Here is a 19,851-nt window from a genome sequence, read left to right as displayed (position 1 = left end):
GGTCTCAAAATGTGGAGACGCAAAAACTTTTTTGCTATAAAAAGCGGCTTTTATGGTGTGATGGCTGCCAATCATAAAAATCCGCTATAAAAAATGCTATAAAAGTAAATCAAACCCCCTTTCATCACCCCCTTAGTTCGGGAAAAATAATAAAATTAAAAAATGTATTTATTTCCATTTTCCCATTAGGGTTAGGGTTAGGGCTAGGGTTAGGGCTAGGGTTAGGGTTAGGGCTAGGGTTAGGGCTAGGGTTGGGGTTGGGGCTAGGCTTCGAGCTAAAGTTAGAGTTGGGGTTGGGGCTAAAGTTAGAGTTAGGGTTTGGATTACATTTACAGTTGGGATTAGGGTTGGGATTAGAGTTAGGGGTGTGTCAGGGTTAGGGGTGTGGTTAGGGTTACCGTTGGGATTAGGGTTAGGGGTGCGTTTGGATTAGGGTTTCAGTTAGAATTGGGGAGTTTCCACTGTTTAGGCACACTAGGGGCTCTCCAAACATGACATGGCGTCCGATCTCAATTCCAGCCAATTCTGCATTGAAAAAGTAAAACAGTGCTCCTTCCCTTCCGAGCTTTCCCGTGCACCCAAACAGGGGTTTACCCCAACATATGGGGCATCAGCGTACTCGGGACAAATTGGACAACTGTTGGGGTCCAAGTTCTCTTGTTACCCTTGGGAAAATATAAATTTGGGGGGCTAAAAATCATTTTTGTGGGAAAAAAAAGGATTTTTTATTTTCACAGCTCTGCGTTGTAAACTGTAGTGAAACACTTGGGGGCTCAAAGTTCTCACAACACATCTAGATAAGTTCCTTGGGAGGTCTAGTTTCCAATATGGGGTCACTTGTGGGGGGTTTCAACTGTTTGGGTACATCAGGGGCTCTGCAAATGCAACGTGACGCCTGCAGACCAATCCATCTAAGTCTGCATTCCAAATGGCGCTCCTTCCCTTCCGAGCTCTGCCATGCGCCCAAACAGTGGTTTCCCCCCACATATGGGGTATCAGCATATCTCAGGACAAATTGGACAACTTCTGGGGTCCAATTTCTCCTGTTACCCTTGGGAAAATACAAAACTGGGGGCTAAAAAATCATTTTTGTGGAAAAAAAAATTATTTTCATGGCTCTGCGTTATAAACTGTAGTGAAACACTTGGGGGATCAAAGTTCACACAACACATCTAGATAAGTTCCTTGGGAGGTCTAGTTTCCAATATGGGGTCACTTGTGGGGGGTTTCTACTGTTTGGGTACTAGTATAGAAAAGTAGGAGACAAAAAAAGCGCAAATAGGGTCTTATCCTCAGGATTGCCTCTAATCAATTATGAGAGAACTGCTCACCTGGTGGTACACAGTAAAGGCGTGTAGTTTGTCAGCTGCTGCAGATCCACAGGTCGGCGCTGCGACCTCTTAGAGACATTATAATAGATGAATGTGGATAAAATCCGCGCTGCTGCGACAAATAATGGATCCAGATATAGTTATAAGGTGTTCGGGTGGTTTATTCAACGCGTTTCGGAGCTCATGGCTTCTTCTTCAGGAAGTTTCCACACAACACATCTAGATACGTTCCGTGGGAGGTCTAGTTTCCAATATGGGGTCACTTGTGGGGGGTTTCTACTGTTTTGGTACATCAGGAGCTCTGCAAATGCAACGTGACGCCTGCAAACCAATCCATCTAAGTCTGCATTCCAAATGGCGCTCCTTCCCTCCCGAGCTCTGCCATGCGCCCAAACAGTGGTTCCCCCCCACATATGGGGTATCAGCCTACTCAGGACAAATTGGACAACAACTTTTGGGGTCCAAATTATCCTGTTACCCTTGTGAAAATACAAAACTGGGGGCTAAAAAATCATTTTTGTGAAAAAAAAAAGAATTTTTATTTTCACGGCTCTGCGTTATAAACTGTGGTGAAACACTTGGGGGTTCAAAGCTCTCAGAACACATCTAGAAAAGTTCCTTACGGGGTCTACTTTCCAAAATAGTGTCACTTGTGGGGGGGTTTAATGTTTAGGCACATCAGGGGCTCTCCAAACGCGACATGGCGTCCCATCTTAATTCTAGTCAATTTTGCATTGAAAAGTCAAATGGCGCTCCTTCCCTTCCGAGCTCTGCCATGAGCCCAAACAGTCGTTTCCCCCCACATATGGGGTATCGGCATACTCAGGACAAATTGCACAACAACTTTTGTGGTCTAATTTCTTCTCTTACCCTTGGGAAAATAAAAAATTGGGGACGAAAATATAATTTTTGTGAAAAAATATGATTTTTTATTTTTACGGCTCTGCATTATAAACTTCTGTGAAGCACTTGGTGGGTCAAAGTGCTCACCACCATCTAGATATGTTCCTTAGGGGGTCTACTTTCCAAAATGGTGTCACTTGTGGGGGGTTTCAATGTTTAGGCACATCAGGGGCTCTCCAAACGCAACATGGCGTTCCATCTCAATTCCAGTCAATTTTGCATTGAAAAGTCAAATGGCGCTCCTTCCCTTCTGAGCTCTGCTGGGCACCCAAACAGTGGTTTACCCCCACATATGGGGTATCAGCGTACTCAGCACAAATTGTACAACTTTTGGGGTCCATTTTCTCCTGTTACCCTTGGTAAAATAAAACAAATTGGAGCTGAAATAAATTTTGTATAAAAAAAATGTAAATGTTAATTTTTATTTAAACATTCCAAAAATTCCTGTGAAACACCTGAAGGGTTAATACATTTCTTGAATGTGGTTTTGAGCACCTTGAGAGGTGCAGTTTTTAGAATGGTGTCACATTTGGGTATTTTCTATCATATAGACCCCTCAAAATGACTTCAAATGAGATGTGGTCCCTAAAAAAATGGTGTTGTAAAAATGAGAAATTGCTGGTCAACTTTTAACCCTTATAACTCCCTAACAAAAAAAATGTTGGTTCCTAAATTGTGCTGATGTAAAGTAGACATGTGGTAAATGTTACCTATTAAGTATTTTGTGTGACATATCTCTGTGATTTAAGGGCATAAAAATTCAAGTTTGGAAAATTGCACAATTTTCAAAATTTTCGCCAAATTTCCATTTTTTTCACAAATAAACGCAAGTTATATCGAAGAAATTTGACCACTATCATGAAGTACAATATGTCCCGAGAAAACAGTGTCAGAATCGGTAAGATCCGTTGAAGCGTTCCAGAGTTATAACCTCATAAAGGGACAGTGGTCAGAATTGTAAAAATTGGCCTGGTCATTAACGTGCAAACCACCCTTGGGGGTAAAGGGGTTAAATGCACAGCTATATGAATGGTACTGCAAAACATTACACATAATGGGTAAACAGGTGACTCACAGAAGGTGAGAACTCCATTAATTAACTAGATGTATTGCACTTACGTGTATAGTGGTATTACAGGACCCAATGAGGGATCCAACATAACAAAAGTGTGAAAAAAAAGAAAATAAAATTAAAAACATTCAATCAGAATGAAAGGCTTTGCCACAGGAAAAAAATTACAAAATATGCTGCTCATAATTGAACATAGCACTGATGGGATAATACAGACTTTAATTACCAGTGGAGTTCACTTGTACCATCCACAAGCAAGAGTGTAAGATAAAAAATCTTGGATGATATGATGTGTCAATATAATAACAGCATGGAAAAGGAACTATCACCTAAGGCGAGTTAGTGTCATCATTCATCGCCTATGAGTGCCTAACCAATTTTTTATACTCTGCACCCATGGCTGTGGAAGTAGTGTGCATAAAATCAATTTGTTCTACTGTGCAGACTTGTCTGTGGGAGTAGTGTGCCTAACCAATTTTTTCCTACTCTGTACCTGTATCTGTGGGAGCGGTGTGTATAAAAACAAATTGTTCCACTCTACATCTAAGGGAGTAATGAGTATTTATCCCTCAGGTGATTCACAGAATTGTATAACATTGGGCTCAGTCATTGAAATATTACCAATAAAATGTTGCTTTGGCCCCAAGTTTTTAATTTTCAAAAGGTGTAATAAGAGAACATGAACATATAATAATTTGTTGTGCAATTTATCCTGAGTATGCCAATACCCAACAAGTGGTTGAAAACTACTTTTGAGGCACAGTGCAAAGCTCAGAAGGGAAGGAGCGCCAGATTGTCGTGCAGATTTTGCTGTTATGGTTTGAGGGTGCCATGTCACATTTGCAGAGCCCCTGAGGTCCTAGGGCAGCAGCAACCCCCATATTTGTCCACATTTTACAAGCTGCATCTCTGAATTAATTTAGGGGTGCAGTGATCATATTGACACCACAGATGTATCACATAATTTTAAATTATTGAGGGGTGAAAAAAAAAATTATATAATTATATTTTTACCAAAAAAAATTATTTTAGTCCTAGTAGGGTTGAGCGAAACGGGTCGGCCATTTTCAGAAGTCGCCGACTTTTGGCAAAGTCGGGTTTCATGAAACCCGACCCGACCCCTGTGTGGGGTCGGCCATGAGGTCGGCGATCTTCTGAATCTGGTATCGGAATTCCGATACCGAGTTCCGATATGTTTGCGATATCGGAAATCGATATCGGAATCCATATTTAAGTGTAAAATAAAGAATCAAAATAAAAAATATTGATATACTCACCCTCGGACGTGCCCTGGTACTAACTGGCAGTCTTCCTTCTTAAGAATGAGCGCGTTTAGGGCCTTCCATGACGTCACGGCTTCTGATTGGTCGCGTGCCGCTCATGTGACCGCCACGCGACCAATCACAAGCCGTGACGTAATTCTCAGGTCCTAAATTCCTCATTCTAGGAATTTAGGACCTGAGAATTACGTCACGGCTTGTGATTGGTCGCGTGAGCGGTCACATGGGCGGCCGCGACCAATCACAAGCCGTGACGTCATCTAAGGCCCATCACGCGCTCATTCTTAAGAAGGAAGGCTGCCGGAAACAAGCAGGGCGCGTCCGAGGGTGAGTATATACCTAGTAGGAATATACTCACCCTCGGCTTCTTTCCGGCAGCCTTCCTTCCTAAGAATGAGCGCGTGAAGGGCCTTAGATGACGTCACAGCTTGTGATTGGTCGCGACCGCCCATGTGACCGCTCACGCGACCAATCACAAGCCGTGACGTAATTCTCAGGTCCTAAATTCCTAGAATGAGGAATTTAGGACCTGAGAATTATGTCACGGCTTGTGATTGGTCGCGTGGCGGTCACATGAGCGGCACGCGACCAATCAGAAGCCGTGACGTCATGGAAGGCCCTAAACGCGCTCATTTTAAGCAAAGAAGGCTGCCGGTTACCAGCGGTGATGTCCAGGGGCCTCCGGAGAGGTGAGTATATCAATATTTTTTATTTTAATTCTTTATTTTACACATTAATATGGATCCCAGGGCATGAAGGAGAGTTTCCTCTCCTTCAGACCCTGGGAACCATAGTATCCCATTGCACTGCATTGGGTTTCGTGTTTCGGCCGACCCCGACCCCGACTTTTTTATAGGATCGGCCGATTTCACTCGACCCGACTTTTGAGAAAGTCGGGTTTCGTGAAACCCGACCCGATCCTATAAAAATAAAAGTCGCTCAACCCTAAGTCCCAGATTTTACAATTTGCAAGAGAAAATTGTTAAAAACTGCATCAAAATTTGTCACACAATTTCAGCTGAATATGTCAAAACTGCATATATATCTGTACATTACTGCATAGCCACAAGGCGAGTCTCAGGAGGGAAGGAGCACTATTTGACTCTTGGAGAACAAATGTTCATAGAATAGTCTGAAGATTCTATATACAGATCCTCTAATGCCAGAAGAGCATAATTACCCCTAAAGTGACCCTAATTTTGAAATTGCACTCCTCTGGGAATTTATCTACAGGTGTAGTGATATTTTTGACTCAATGGGTGTTTTCCAGAAACAAGCAGCAATGGATGTTGCTTAGTGAAAATTTCAAATCTGCCATTGTAGTGCTCAATACTTGCTTCTGTTTCCGGAGACGTGCATTCCATAAATTAAACAGGCTCTCTTTGCTAACAAAAAGTGAAACCTGTGGAAGCTAAATGTGATTTCGACATACTGTAAGGTTCAGAATGGAGGGGAACATTTGCTGATTTTTTTTTTCAGGGGGGTGGACATAGCACTTTTCCAGTGCCTTTGTGCTATTATTAACATGCAAGCCCCCTAATATTCCATTAACAGATGATGGACCAAAGTAGGGAATGCTTTTTTGTGGGAGTTGAAGATTGTATTAGAAACATTTTACATAATATTTTGAATCACATTTTTCCTGCACTCTATGCTGAGCGCTTACTCTATATTGGGGTTTCCATCTAAATCTCTGAATTACATGATTTAGATGAAACTTCTGAGGGATCCATTAAGTATAATGAGTCAGCAGCATTACTCTGTACTAATTCTGGCCTCTGTTTAGTGGTGTCCTTTTCAGAGGTGTGCAAAACTGTGGTCAACTGCAGTTTTATGCATGCTTAAAGATGGACACTTCCGGATCCCAGGCCAGACAGAGTCCAAAATGTCTCCGTCTGCCTCATTATAGGGAATCTTCCATTGAGGTTTCCATCTGAATCACGTATGTAAGAGATTTACAAGGAAACGTCAGCATTAGCATTCAGCAAAGAGTGCAGGATAAATGTGACTAATGTTTTACTGCGCCGGTCTGGCATCAGTCGAACATCCCTTCTGCAGATATTAGCTACTCACAGATGGCACCCTTACAAAATCCAGCTGCTGCAGCAGCTCCACGAGGATGACCCATATTGGCGCATCGAATTTGCAGAATGGGCAAAGCAAAAATTGGAACAGGACCCTCAGTTTAAAGATTAAACTTTAAGCAGAACATTATGTTCAGAGATGAGGCAAACTTTTTTGGGTGGGCCATTTATATGGATACACCTAAATAACATGGGAATTGTGACAGTTTTCTTGCATAGACTGTCTTGCATTGAAATCTGCTGCAATGACCCGGGTACTGCATTCACCAGACTACAACAATTTCTATCCACTCCTCGCATGTTAACCTCAGTGACATGTCAATGGCTGTAAACAAAGAGAAACTTGTAAATAACTCATGAAAGAATAAAGTTACGATAAAACCAAGCACACCATTTACAGCAAATGTATAAAAACATGGCTTACAATTAATTATCTGTTTGCAGCATGCCAACTATATGCCTGCCATCCCACAGGCAACCAAGTATGCTTCTTTACAAGCTCAACAGCATGACTGAGAGCCTATTTTTTCAATATCCACAACCCACTGCAATGTTTGGGTATCATTAGCGATGGTCGAGCACTAAAATGCTCAGGTGCTCGTTGCTCAGGTTGAGCAAATTGGAATGTTCGGGTGCTTGACCCGAGCAATGAGCCCAATGCAAGTCTATGGGAAACTCGGGCATTTTTTGGAAGGCCCACAAGGCGGTCTGCAGAGGGAATAGAAATTGCAGAAATCAATGGGAACAGTGAATGCAAGGGCTGTCATAAATTTGGAGGCACTCCAATGCCCCTTTGAAGAGACGCAGAGGAGGGCCTGATGAAAAAATGTTCCCATTATTAGCAAGTGGGTCTCCCATAGTGTTTGCCTGTGCAGTGAGTGGCAGGGCTGCCCAAATTTTGGATGCACCCAATACCCCTTTGAAGAGACGTACAGGAGGGCCTCCTGGAAACAATGTTCCCATTATTAGGAAATGGGTCTCCTATAGCGTTTACCTATGCAGTGAATGCAAGAGCTGCCAAAAATTTGGTGGCACTCAAATGCCTCTTGGAAGAGATGTGTAGGAGTGTCTCATAAAAAATGTTCCCGTTAGAAAGGAGCTGATCTCCTAGACTTGCAATGCACATGCACTAAGTATTTGGGCTGACATTTATCCCTGGGGGGTATACATGAACATACTGTATACCAATTTTTTTAAGGGCATCATTAACACCCTTTAAAAAAATTATGTGTGTGTTGCATCATGGACCACGTTCACCCTGGTGATATGGTGGTGCAGGAGGAGGAAGAGGGTAATGAGGAGGACAACAGCAGATAGCCAAAATCAGGAAGGGTATACCCATGTGTGTGTGTGAAGAGGTGCGTGGGAATAGACCTCTGTTATGATCCGGTGGTAGGATCACCAAACTGACCTGATAGGTAAACGGAATATTAGGACGAGCTCTGGGGATGTGGAAACTATACTGACCGCAACACTGAACCTATCCAATACACACTAAAGGCAGCCGTGGAGCGTTACCTAAAAACCTAGACGCCTCATCACAGCCTGAGGAACTAACTACCCCTAGAGAGAAAGTCAAGTCTCACTTGCCTCAGAGAAATGACCCCAAAGTTTAGACAGCCCCCACAAATAATAACGGTGAGTTAAGGGGAAAATACAAACGTAGTAATGAAAAACAGGTTTAAGCAAATGAGGCCCGCTAAAGCTAAATAGACTGAAAATAGCAAGGGATTTGTGCGGTCAGTACAAAAACTATCAAAAACTATCCACGCAGAAAATACAAGAACCCCCACACCGACTCACGATGTGAGGGGCGCACTCTGCACCCCAGAACTTCCAGCAAGCAAAAAATCACATATAAGCAAGCTGGACTGAACTCATCATATAATGAAACATATTTTCAAGAGAAAAATGAGCAAACATGAACTAGCAGGACTTAGCTTCTCCGGATGGAGACAGGTCACAAGGAAGTCCAGAGAGATCAGAACCAGTACTGAATACAACGACAGCAGGCAACAAACAAAGGTGCAGGTGGAGTTAAATAGGAACCAGCATAGCAGGAAATGAGGCAGCTGAGCCCATCTCCAGACCCGCAGTATAGCTAGAGGCCACCAGAGGGAGCCCAGACGGAATTCACAACAGTACCCCCCCTTGAGGAGGGGTCACCGAACCCTCACCAGAGCCCCCAGGCCGATCAGGATGAGCCGAATGAAAGGCACGAACCAAATCGGCCGCATGGACATCAGAGGCGACAACCCAGGAATTATCCTCCTGACCATAGCCCTTCCATTTAACTAAGTACTGAAGCCTTCGTCTCGAAACACAAGAATCCAAGATCTTCTCCACCACATACTCCAATTCTCCCTCGACCAAGACCGGAGCAGGAGGATCAACAGAAGGAACCACAGGCACCACATATCTCCGCAACAATGACCTATGGAACACATTGTGAATGGCAAATGATGCTGGGAGGTCCAAACGAAATGACACAGGGTTGAGGATTTCCAAAATCTTATAAGGACCGATGAAACGATGCTTGAACTTAGGAGAGGAAACCTTCATCGGAACATAACGAGAAGACAACCACACCAAATCCCCCACACGAAGTCGGGGACCCACACAGCGACGGTGGTTAGCAAAGCGCTGAGCCTTCTCTTGTGACAACGTCAAATTGTCCACCACGTGGTTCCAAATCTGCTGCAACCTATCCACCACAGAATCCACCCCAGGACAGTCAGAAGGCTCAACCTGACCCGAGGAAAAACGAGGATGAAAACCAGAATTGCAAAAAGAAGGCGAAACCAAAGTAGCAGAACTAGCCCGATTATTGAGGGCGAACTCAGCCAATGGCAAAAAGGTCACCCAGTCATCCTGATCAGCAGAAACAAAACATCTCAGATAAGTCTCCAAGGTCTGATTAGTACGTTCGGTTTGGCCATTTGTCTGAGGATGGAAGGCCGATGAAAAAGATAATTCAATGCCCATCTTAGCACAAAAGGACCGCCAAAATCTGGACACAAACTGGGATCCTCTATCAGACACAATATTCTCAGGAATACCATGCAAACGACCACATTCTGAAAAAACAGTGGAACCAAATCAGAAGAGGAAGGCAGCTTAGGCAAGGGCACCAAATGGACCATTTTCAAAAAACGATCACAAACCACCCAGATAACAGACATCTTCTGAGAGACTGGAAGATCCGAAATAAAATCCATGGAAATATGCGTCCAGGGCCTCTTCGGGACAGGCAAAGGCAAAAGCAAACCACTGGCACGAGAACAGCAAGGCTTGGCCCGAGCACAAATCCCACAGGACTGCACAAAGGAACGCACATCCCGCGACAAGGAAGGCCACCAAAAGGACCTATACCACCAAATCCCTGGTACCAAAAAACCCAGGGTGACCTGCCAACACCAAAGAATGAACCTCGGAAATGACTGTACTGGTCCATCTATCCGGGAAAAACAGTCTCTCCGGTGGACAACGATCAGGTCTATTGGCCTGAAATTCCTGCAGTACCCGTCGTAAATCAGGTGAGATGGCAGACAAAATCACCCCTTCTCTGAGGACACCAGCCGGTTCAGAATGTCATGCTCGCGCCCAGACTGGTTGGCGCGGGCGTGTGGGGGAGTGGCCCACTGGACCACAGACCAAACCTCCCTGGAAGGGGCTTAAGTAAGTAGCTTCCTAGGTGTTCGCTGGAGCCTCTGATGGTGAGGTCAGACTTGTGCAATAGGAAGCTACCAGGTACCACTCCAGGGTGGAGTCTGGTCGTGGCTGCTGATCCCACCGGGGAACGGAACATAGACAAGCAAGCGGGCACGGCTGGCACATAGGCAGGCAGACGGGTACAACAGGAACACTGTCAGGCAGGCGGGCACGGCTGGCTCTCTGGTAGGCAGGCGGGCACGGCTGGCTCTCTGGCAGGACTGGTGGACAAGACTGGTACACTGGAAGAACCGGTAGGGACCGGTCTGCAGGCAGGTATGTAGAACGGGTAAGAACCTGTTCAGACACGAGGACCTAGGAATAAGTAGATAAAGACCGCAAGAGCGGATGCAGAGCGACAGCACAGGAGCTAGAGCCAAGAACAGAAATGCAGGAGGCGGAGCCAAGAGCAGGAGGCGGAGCCAAGTGCAAAACCGCAGGAGGCGGAGCCAAGAGCTGGAGGCGGAGCCAAGTGCAAAACCCGCAGGAGGCGGAGCCAAGAGCTGGAGGCGGAGCCAAGTGCAGACAGGCAGGAGGCGAAGCCAGGAGCTGGAGGCGGAGCCAAGTGCAGACAGGCAGGAGGCGGAGCCAAGAGCTGGCGGCGGAGCCAAGTGCAGGAGAAGTAGAACCGCAAAGAGCGGAGCCAGGTAGAACCGCAAGGAGCGGAGCCAGGTAGAACCGCAAGGAGCGGAGCCAGGTAGAACCGCAAGGAGCGGAGCCAGGTAGAACCGCAAGGAGCGGAGCCAGGTAGAACCGCAAGGAGCGGAGCCAGGTAGAACCGCAAGGAGCGGAGCCAGGTAGAACCGCAAGGAGCGGAGCCAGGTAGAACCGCAAGGAGCGGAGCCAGGTAGAACCGCAAGGAGCGGAGCCAGGTAGAACTGCAAGGAGCAGAGAGGTGCAGCGGGAGGGGTCTCTGCAGCAAAGCTGAGCAGAGCCACAAAGAATGTGGAGAGAAGCTGCAGCAAGGAATAACTGCAACAGCAGAAGATAAGCTGAGTAGAAAGGAGCAGAAACGCAGAAGTGAGGAGCAGAGGTAAAGTAACAAAGGTTCAGAGCAGGCAGAGCTGCAAGAGTGCGGAGTGAAAGCAGACTGAGAATACAAGGAAAGACAACAGGGAAGGAAGCCAAAGACTAGGAGACAGAGATAAGACTAAGTACAGACAAGGCAATGGAACAAGACACAAGGACAAAGACACTGGGACCAGGATATACTGCCTCCTGGTGGGCGGACAACAAGACCAAGGAAATAACACAGAGAATCCTCCGGAGAGGGAGAAACTCAGAGAAAGGCCAGGCAAACTCAGAAGCAAGACACTAACTGAGCTAACACATTGCACAGGCCCAGACCACTGGGTGGAGCTGAACTAAATACTGGAGGTCTCCTGGCAATTGGTCAGGAACAGATTGGACAGATGCACCTGATTCCTATAAGAACCAGAGAGTTCAGGCGCCGCCCCTCTATACACAGAACTATGAAGCATGCAGAGAGCAGAGACACAGAACATGGTTCTGGCAAGAAACAGAAAACACAACATGACCTGGAGCAGTGGGTAAGATAGAGTGAGAGACGGGAGGCCATGCCGAGATGCCAGCAGAGTTGTTACACAGAAACTTCCGGAGAGTCAGGCACAAAGCTTCTAGAAAGAGCATCAGCCTTCAAGTTCTTCGAACCCGGAAGGTATGAAACCACGAAATTAAAACGGTAGAAAAACAGCGACCATCGAGCCTGTCTAGGATTTAGCCGTTTAGCAGACTCGAGATAAGTCAAATTCTTGTGATCAGTCAAGACCACCACACGATGTTTGGCTCCCTCAAGCCAATGTCGCCACTCCTCAAATGCCCACTTCATTGCCAACAACTCCCGATTACCAACATCATAATTCCGCTCGGCAGGCGAAAACTTTCTTGAAAAGAAAGCACATGGCCTCATCACAGAGCCATCAGAGTTTCTCTGTGACAAGACAGCCCCTGCTCCAATCTCAGAAGCATCAACCTCGACCTGGAAAGGTAGAGAGACATCCGGCTGACGCAAGGCAGGAGCCGAAGAGAACCGACGTTTGAGCTCCTGAAAGGCCTCCACAGCCGCAGGAGACCAATTCGTCACATCAGAACCCTTCTTAGTCAAATCCGTCAAAGGCTTAACCACACTGGAAAAATTAGTGATGAAGCGACGGTAAAAATTAGCAAAACCCAAGAACTTCTGAAGACTTTTTACCGATGTAGGTTGAGTCCAGTCATGAATAGCCTGGACCTTGACTGGATCCATCTCAATGGTAGAAGGAGAAAAAATAAAGCCCAAAAAGGAAACCTTCTGGACTCCGAAGAGACATTTAGAGCCCTTCACAAACAAGGCATTGGCTCGCAGGACCCGAAATACCATCCTGACCTGCTTCACATGAGATTCCCAATCATCAGAAAAGACCAAAATATCATCCAGGTACACAATCATAAACCTATCCAGATACTCTCGGAAAATGTCGTGCATGAAGGACTGGAACACAGAAGGGGCATTAGAAAGCCCAAAAGGCATCACCAAGTACTCAAAATGGCCTTCGGGCATATTAAATGCTGTTTTCCATTCATCGCCCTGCTTTATACGCACAAGATTATACGCTCCACGAAGATCTATCTTCGTGAACCAACTGGCCCCCCTAATCCGAGCAAACAGATCGGACAACAGTGGCAAAGGATACTGAAATTTGACCGTGACGTTATTTAGAAGGTGATTTAGAAGGTTATTTAGAAGGGCATCATTAACACCCTTTAAAAAATTTATATGTGTGTTGCATCATGGACCACGGTCACCCTGGTGATATGGTGGTGCAGGAGGAGGATGAGGGTAATGAGGAGGACAACAGCAAATAGCCAAAATCAGGAAGCGTATACCCATGTGTGTGTGTGAAGAGGTGCGTGGGAATAGACCTCTGTTATGATCCGGTGGTAGGATCACCAAACTGACCTGATAGGTAAACGGAATATTAGGACGAGCTCTGGGGATGTGGAAACTATACTGACCGCAACACTGAACATATCCAATACACACTAAAGGCAGCCGTGGAGCGTTACCTAAAAACCTAGACGCCTCGTCACAGCCTGAGGAACTAACTACCCCTAGAGAGAAAGTCAAGCCTCACTTGCCTCAGAGAAATGACCCCAAAGTTTAGACAGCCCCCACAAATAATAACGGTGAGTTAAGGGGAAAATACAAACGTAGTAATGAAAAACAGGTTTAAGCAAATGAGGCCCGCTAAAGCTTAATAGACTGAAGATAGCAAGGGATTTGTGCGGTCAGTACAAAAACTATCAAAAACTATCCACGCAGAAAATACAAGAACCCCCACACCGACTCACGATGTGAGGGGCGCACTCTGCACCCCAGAACTTCCAGCAAGCAAAAAATCACATATAAGCAAGCTGGACTGAACTCATCATATAATGAAACATATTTTCAAGAGAAAAATGAGCAAACATGAACTAGCAGGACTTAGCTTCTCCGGATGGAGACAGGTCACAAGGAAGTCCAGAGAGATCAGAACCAGTACTGAATACAATGACAGCAGGCAACAAACAAAGGTGCAGGTGGAGTTAAATAGGAACCAGCATAGCAGGAAATGAGGCAGCTGAGCCCATCTCCAGACCCGCAGTATAGCTTAAGACCACCAGAGGGAGCCCAGATGGAATTCACAACAGTACCCCCCCCCTTGAGGATGGGTCACCGAACCCTCACCAGAGCCCCCAGGCCAATCAGGACGAGCCGAATGAAAGGCACGAACCAAATCGGCCGCATGGACATCAGAGGCGACAACCCAGGAATTATCCTCCTGACCATAGCCCTTCCATTTAACTAAGTACTGAAGCCTTCGTCTCGAAACACAAGAATCCAAGATCTTCTCCACCATATACTCCAATTCTCCCTCGACCAAGACCGGAGCAGGAGGATCAACAGAAGGAACCACAGGAACCACATATCTCCGCAACAATGACCTATGGAACACATTGTGAATGGCAAATGATGCTGGGAGGTCCAAACGAAATGACACAGGGTTGAGGATTTCCAAAATCTTATAAGGACCGATGAAACGAGGCTTGAACTTAGGAGAGGAAACCTTCATCGGAACATAACGAGAAGACAACCACACCAAATCCCCCACACGAAGTCGGGGACCCACACAGCGACGGTGGTTAGCAAAGCGCTGAGCCTTCTCTTGTGACAACGTCAAATTGTCCACCACGTGGTTCCAAATCTGCTGCAACCTATCCACCCCAGAATCCACCCCAGGACAGTCAGAAGGCTCAACCTGACCCGAGGAAAAACGAGGATGAAAACCAGAATTGCAAAAAAAAGGTGAAACCAAAGTAGCAGAACTAGCCCGATTATTGAGGGCGAACTCAGCCAATGGCAAAAAGGTCACCCAGTCATCCTGATCAGCAGAAACAAAACATCTCAGATAAGTCTCCAAGGTCTGATTAGTACGTTCGGTTTGGCCATTTGTCTGAGGATGGAAGGCCGATGAAAAAGATAATTCAATGCCCATCTTAGCACAAAAGGACCGCCAAAATCTGGACACAAACTGGGATCCTCTATCAGACACAATATTCTCAGGAATACCATGCAAACGACCACATTCTGAAAAAACAGTGGAACCAAATCAGAAGAGGAAGGCAGCTTAGGCAAGGGCACCAAATGGACCATTTTCAAAAAACGATCACAAACCACCCAGATAACAGACATCTTCTGAGAGACTGGAAGATCCGAAATAAAATCCATGGAAATATGCATCCAGGGCCTCTTCGGGACAGGCAAAGGCAAAAGCAAACCACTGGCACGAGAACAGCAAGGCTTGGCCCGAGCACAAATCCCACAGGACTGCACAAAGGAACGCACATCCTGCGACAAGGAAGGCCACCAAAAGGACCTAGCCACCAAATCCCTGGCACCAAAAATCCCAGGGTGACCTGCCAACACCGAAGAATGAACCTCGGAAATGACTCTACTGGTCCATCTATCCGGGACAAACAGTCTCTCCGGTGGACAACGATCAGGTCTATTGGCCTGAAATTCCTGCAGTACCCGTCGTAAATCAGGGGAGATGGCAGACAAAATCACCCCTTCTCTGAGGACACCAGCTGGTTCAGAAACTTCCGGAGAGTCAGGCACAAAGCTTCTAGAAAGAGCATCAGCCTTCACGTTCTTCGAACCCGGAAGGTATGAAACCACGAAATTGAAACGGTAGAAAAACAGCGACCATCGAGCCTGTCTAGGATTTAGCCGTTTAGCAGACTCGAGATAAGTCAAATTCTTGTGATCAGTCAAGACCACCACACGATGTTTGGCTCCCTCAAGCCAATGTCACCACTCCTCAAATGCCCACTTCATTGCCAACAACTCCCGATTACCAACATCATAATTCTTCTCGGCAGGCGAAAACTTTCTTGAAAAGAAAGCACATGGCCTCATCACAGAGCCATCAGAGTTTCTCTGTGACAAGACAGCCCCTGCTCCAATCTCAGAAGCATCAACCTCGACCTGGAAAGGTAGAGACATCCGGCTGACGCAAGGCAGGAGCCGAAGAGAACCGACGTTTGAGCTCCTGAAAGGCCTCCACAGCCGCAGGAGACCAATTCGTCACATCAGAACCCTTCTTAGTCAAATCCGTCAAAGGCTTAACCACACTGGAAAAATTAGTGATGAAGCGATGGTAAAAATTAGCAAAACCCAAGAACTTCTGAAGACTTTTTACCGATGTAGGTTGAGTCCAGTCATGAATAGCCTGGACCTTGACTGGATCCATCTCAATGGTAGAAGGAGAAAAAATAAAGCCCAAAAAGGAAACCTTCTGGACTCCGAAGAGACATTTAGAGCCCTTCACAAACAAGGCATTGGCTCGCAGGACCCGAAATACCATCCAGACCTGCTTCACATGAGATTCCCAATCATCAGAAAAGACCAAATTATCATCCAGGTACACAATCATAAACCTATCCAGATACTCTCGGAAAATGTCGTGCATGAAGGACTGGAACACAGAAGGGGCATTAGAAAGCCCAAAAGGCATCACCAAGTACTCAAAATGGCCTTCGGGCGTATTAAATGCTGTTTTCCATTCATCTCCCTGCTTTATACGCACAAGATTATACGCTCCACGAAGATCTGTCTTGGTGAACCAACTGGCCCCCCTAATCCGAGCAAACAGATCGGACAACAGTGGCAAAGGATACTGAAATTTGACCGTGATGTTATTTAGAAGGCGATAATCTATACAGGGTCTTAGAGAACCATCCTTCTTGGCCCCAAAAAAGAACCCTGCACCCAAAGGGGATGAGGACGGGCGAATATGCCCCTTCTCCAAAGACTCCTTGATATAACTCCGCATAGCGGCATGTTCTGGTACAGACAAATTAAAAAGTCATCCCTTAGGGAACTTACTACCAGGAATCAAATTTATGGTGCAATCACAATCCCTATGAGGAGGTAGGGCACTGGACTTGGGCTCATCAAATACATCCTGGTAGTCCGACAAAAATTCAGGGACTTCAGAAGGAGTAGAAGAAGCAATTGACACCAAAGGAGCATTGCCATGAATCCCCTAGCAACCCCAACTTGACACAGACATTGCTTTCCAATCCAGGACTGGATTATGAGCCTGCAGCCATGGCAGACCCAACGCGACAACATCATGCAAATGAGGTTTATTCTTGGCCAATGGCGTGGCATCAATTCCCTTTAGTGGAATAGGGAATTGCAAAGGCTCCAAGACAAAACCACAGCGCCTGGCAAAAGACAAATCCATCAAATTCAGGGCGGCACCTGAATCCACAAAAGCCATAACTGAGTAGGATGACAGAGAGCAAATTAAAGTAACAGACAAAATGAGTTTAGGTTGTACAGTACCAATGGTGACAGACCTAGCGAAGTTTTTTGTGTGCTTAGAACAATCTGAGATAACATGAGCAGAATCACCACAGTAAAAGCACAACCCATTCTGACGTCTGTGATTTTGCCGTTCAATTCTGGTCAGAATCCTGTCACATTGCATAGACTCAGGCTTCTGCTCAGAAAATACCGCCAGATGGTGCACTGGTTTGCGCTCCTGCAAACGCCGATCAATCTGAATGGCCAAAGACATTGACTCACTCAGACCCGCAGGCGTGGGGAACCCCACCATAACATCCTTAATGGCTTCAGAAAGACCCTTTCTGAAAATCGCTGCCAGGGCACACTCATTCCATTGAGTGAGCACAGACCATTTTCTAAATTTCTGACAGTAAACCTCTGCTTCATCCTGACCCTGACACAAAGCCAGCAAGATTTTCTCTGCCTGATCCACAGAATTAGGTTCATCATAAAGCAAACCCAGCGCAAGAAAAAACGCATCCACATTATGCAATGCAGGATCTCCTGGCGCCAGGGCGAATGCCCAGTCTTGAGGGTCACCACGCAACAAAGAAATAACAATTTTAACTTGCTGAACCGGATCACCAGAGGAACGAGGTCTCAGAGAAAGAAATAATTTGCAATTATTTTTAAAGTTCAAAAACCTAGATCTGTCTCCGGAGAACAACTCAGGAATAGGTATCTTAGGCTCTGACATAGGACTGCGAACTACATAATCCTGAATGCCTTGTACTCTAGCAGTGAGATGATCCACACTAGAAGACAGACTCTGAAGGTCCATAGCTGCAGCTGAATTCTGAACCACCCAGAGATTAAGGGGAAGAGAGAGGCAAGACACACTGCAGAAAAAAAAAAAAATGAACTCAGGATTTCTCTTATCCCTCTTTTGCAATGCATTAACTCTTTATTGGCCTGCTGTACTGTTATGATCCGGTGGTAGGATCACCAAACTGACCTGATAGGTAAACAAAATATTAGAACGAGCTCTGGGGATGTGGAAACTATACTGACCGCAACACTGAACCTATCCAATACACACTAAAGGCAGCCGTGGAGTATTACCTAAAAACCTAGACGCCTCGTCACAGCCTGAGGAACTAACTATCCCTAGAGAGAAAGTCAAGCCTCACTTGCCTCAGAGAAATGACCCCAAAGTTTAGACAGCCCCCACAAATAATAACGGTGAGTTAAGGGGAAAATACAAACGTAGTAATGAAAAACAGGTTTAAGCAAATGAGGCCCGCTAAAGCTAAATAGACTGAAGATAGCAAGGGATCTGTGCGGTCAGTACAAAAACTATCCACGCAGAAAATACAAGAACCCCCACACCGACTCACGATGTGAGGGGCGCACTCTGCACCCCAGAACTTCCAGCAAGCAAAAAATCACATATAAGCAAGCTGGACTGAACTCATCATATAATGAAACATTTTCAAGACAAAAATGAGCAAACATGAACTAGCAGGACTTAGCTTCTCCGGATGGAGACAGGTCACAAGGAAGTCCAGAGAGATCAGAACCAGTACTGAATACAACGACAGCAGGCAACAAACAAAGGTGCAGGTGGAGTTAAATAGGAACCAGCATAGCAGGAAATGAGGCAGCTGAGCCCATCTCCAGACCCGCAGTATAGCTAGAGGCCACCAGAGGGAGCCCAGACAGAATTCACAACAGACCTCCCAAAAAAAGACAGTGGATTTGGGGTTATGTTATGTTGCTATCATTCGGTGGTGTTGAGAAGTCTGGCCCAATCTAGCCCTTGTTCATTTTTATAAGAGTCAGCCTGTCAGCATTTTCAGTTGACAAGCAGATGGACTTATCAGTTATAATTCCACCAGCTGCACTAAAAACCCGCTCTGACAAAATGCTAGGAGCAGGGCAGGCCAGGACCTCCAAGGAGAAGAGAGCTAGTTCATGCCACGTGTCCAGCTTGGATACCCAACAATTATAAGGTGCAGAGGAATCACGGAGGATGTTGGTATGGTCAGCAAGGTACTCCATCAACATCCTCCCAAACTTTGCACTCCTTGTGAGAGTACCCAGGGTCTGTGCGATGGGAGGGTCTGAGAAAACTCTCCCAGAACTTTGCCAGTGTTCCCTTACCTCTGCTGGTTTGGAGTTGAACTGAGACCTCTTCCACCAGCATTTTCAGTTGGGATTTTTTTTAATAATTCCACAACAAGGGCCTTCTTGTACTGCACCATTTTAGTACACCTGTCTGCCTCAGGAATAAGAGATAGAAAGTTATCCTTGTAGGGTAGGTGTAATAAATATAGGGGATAACTCAGGAGACTCTTTGCGTGGAGCAAGACAACTACATGACACAGTTTTATAAGTGGTAAACTCTATATTATCACACGGTGATTCAAACAGGTGCAGAGAGAAACTCAAGTCCACAACACTTGGTGCAAATATCAAATGCAGCTCAGCAGTCTATAGGAAACTTCAGAGGAAAATGCAATCACGCAGAAAGTCTATGAAGCACAATTATTCTTGAGGATACTTGACATGAATAAGTCCTTGCTTAGTCCAAAACACAGATAGATATGCTTATAAGGCAGTTCAAATAATATCT

This window comes from Ranitomeya variabilis, chromosome 1, assembly GCF_051348905.1.
Source record: "Ranitomeya variabilis isolate aRanVar5 chromosome 1, aRanVar5.hap1, whole genome shotgun sequence".
NCBI classification, from domain to species: domain Eukaryota; kingdom Metazoa; phylum Chordata; class Amphibia; order Anura; family Dendrobatidae; genus Ranitomeya; species Ranitomeya variabilis.
The sequence above is the reverse complement of the archived record's forward strand: the minus strand, read 5'-3'. Positions refer to the sequence as shown.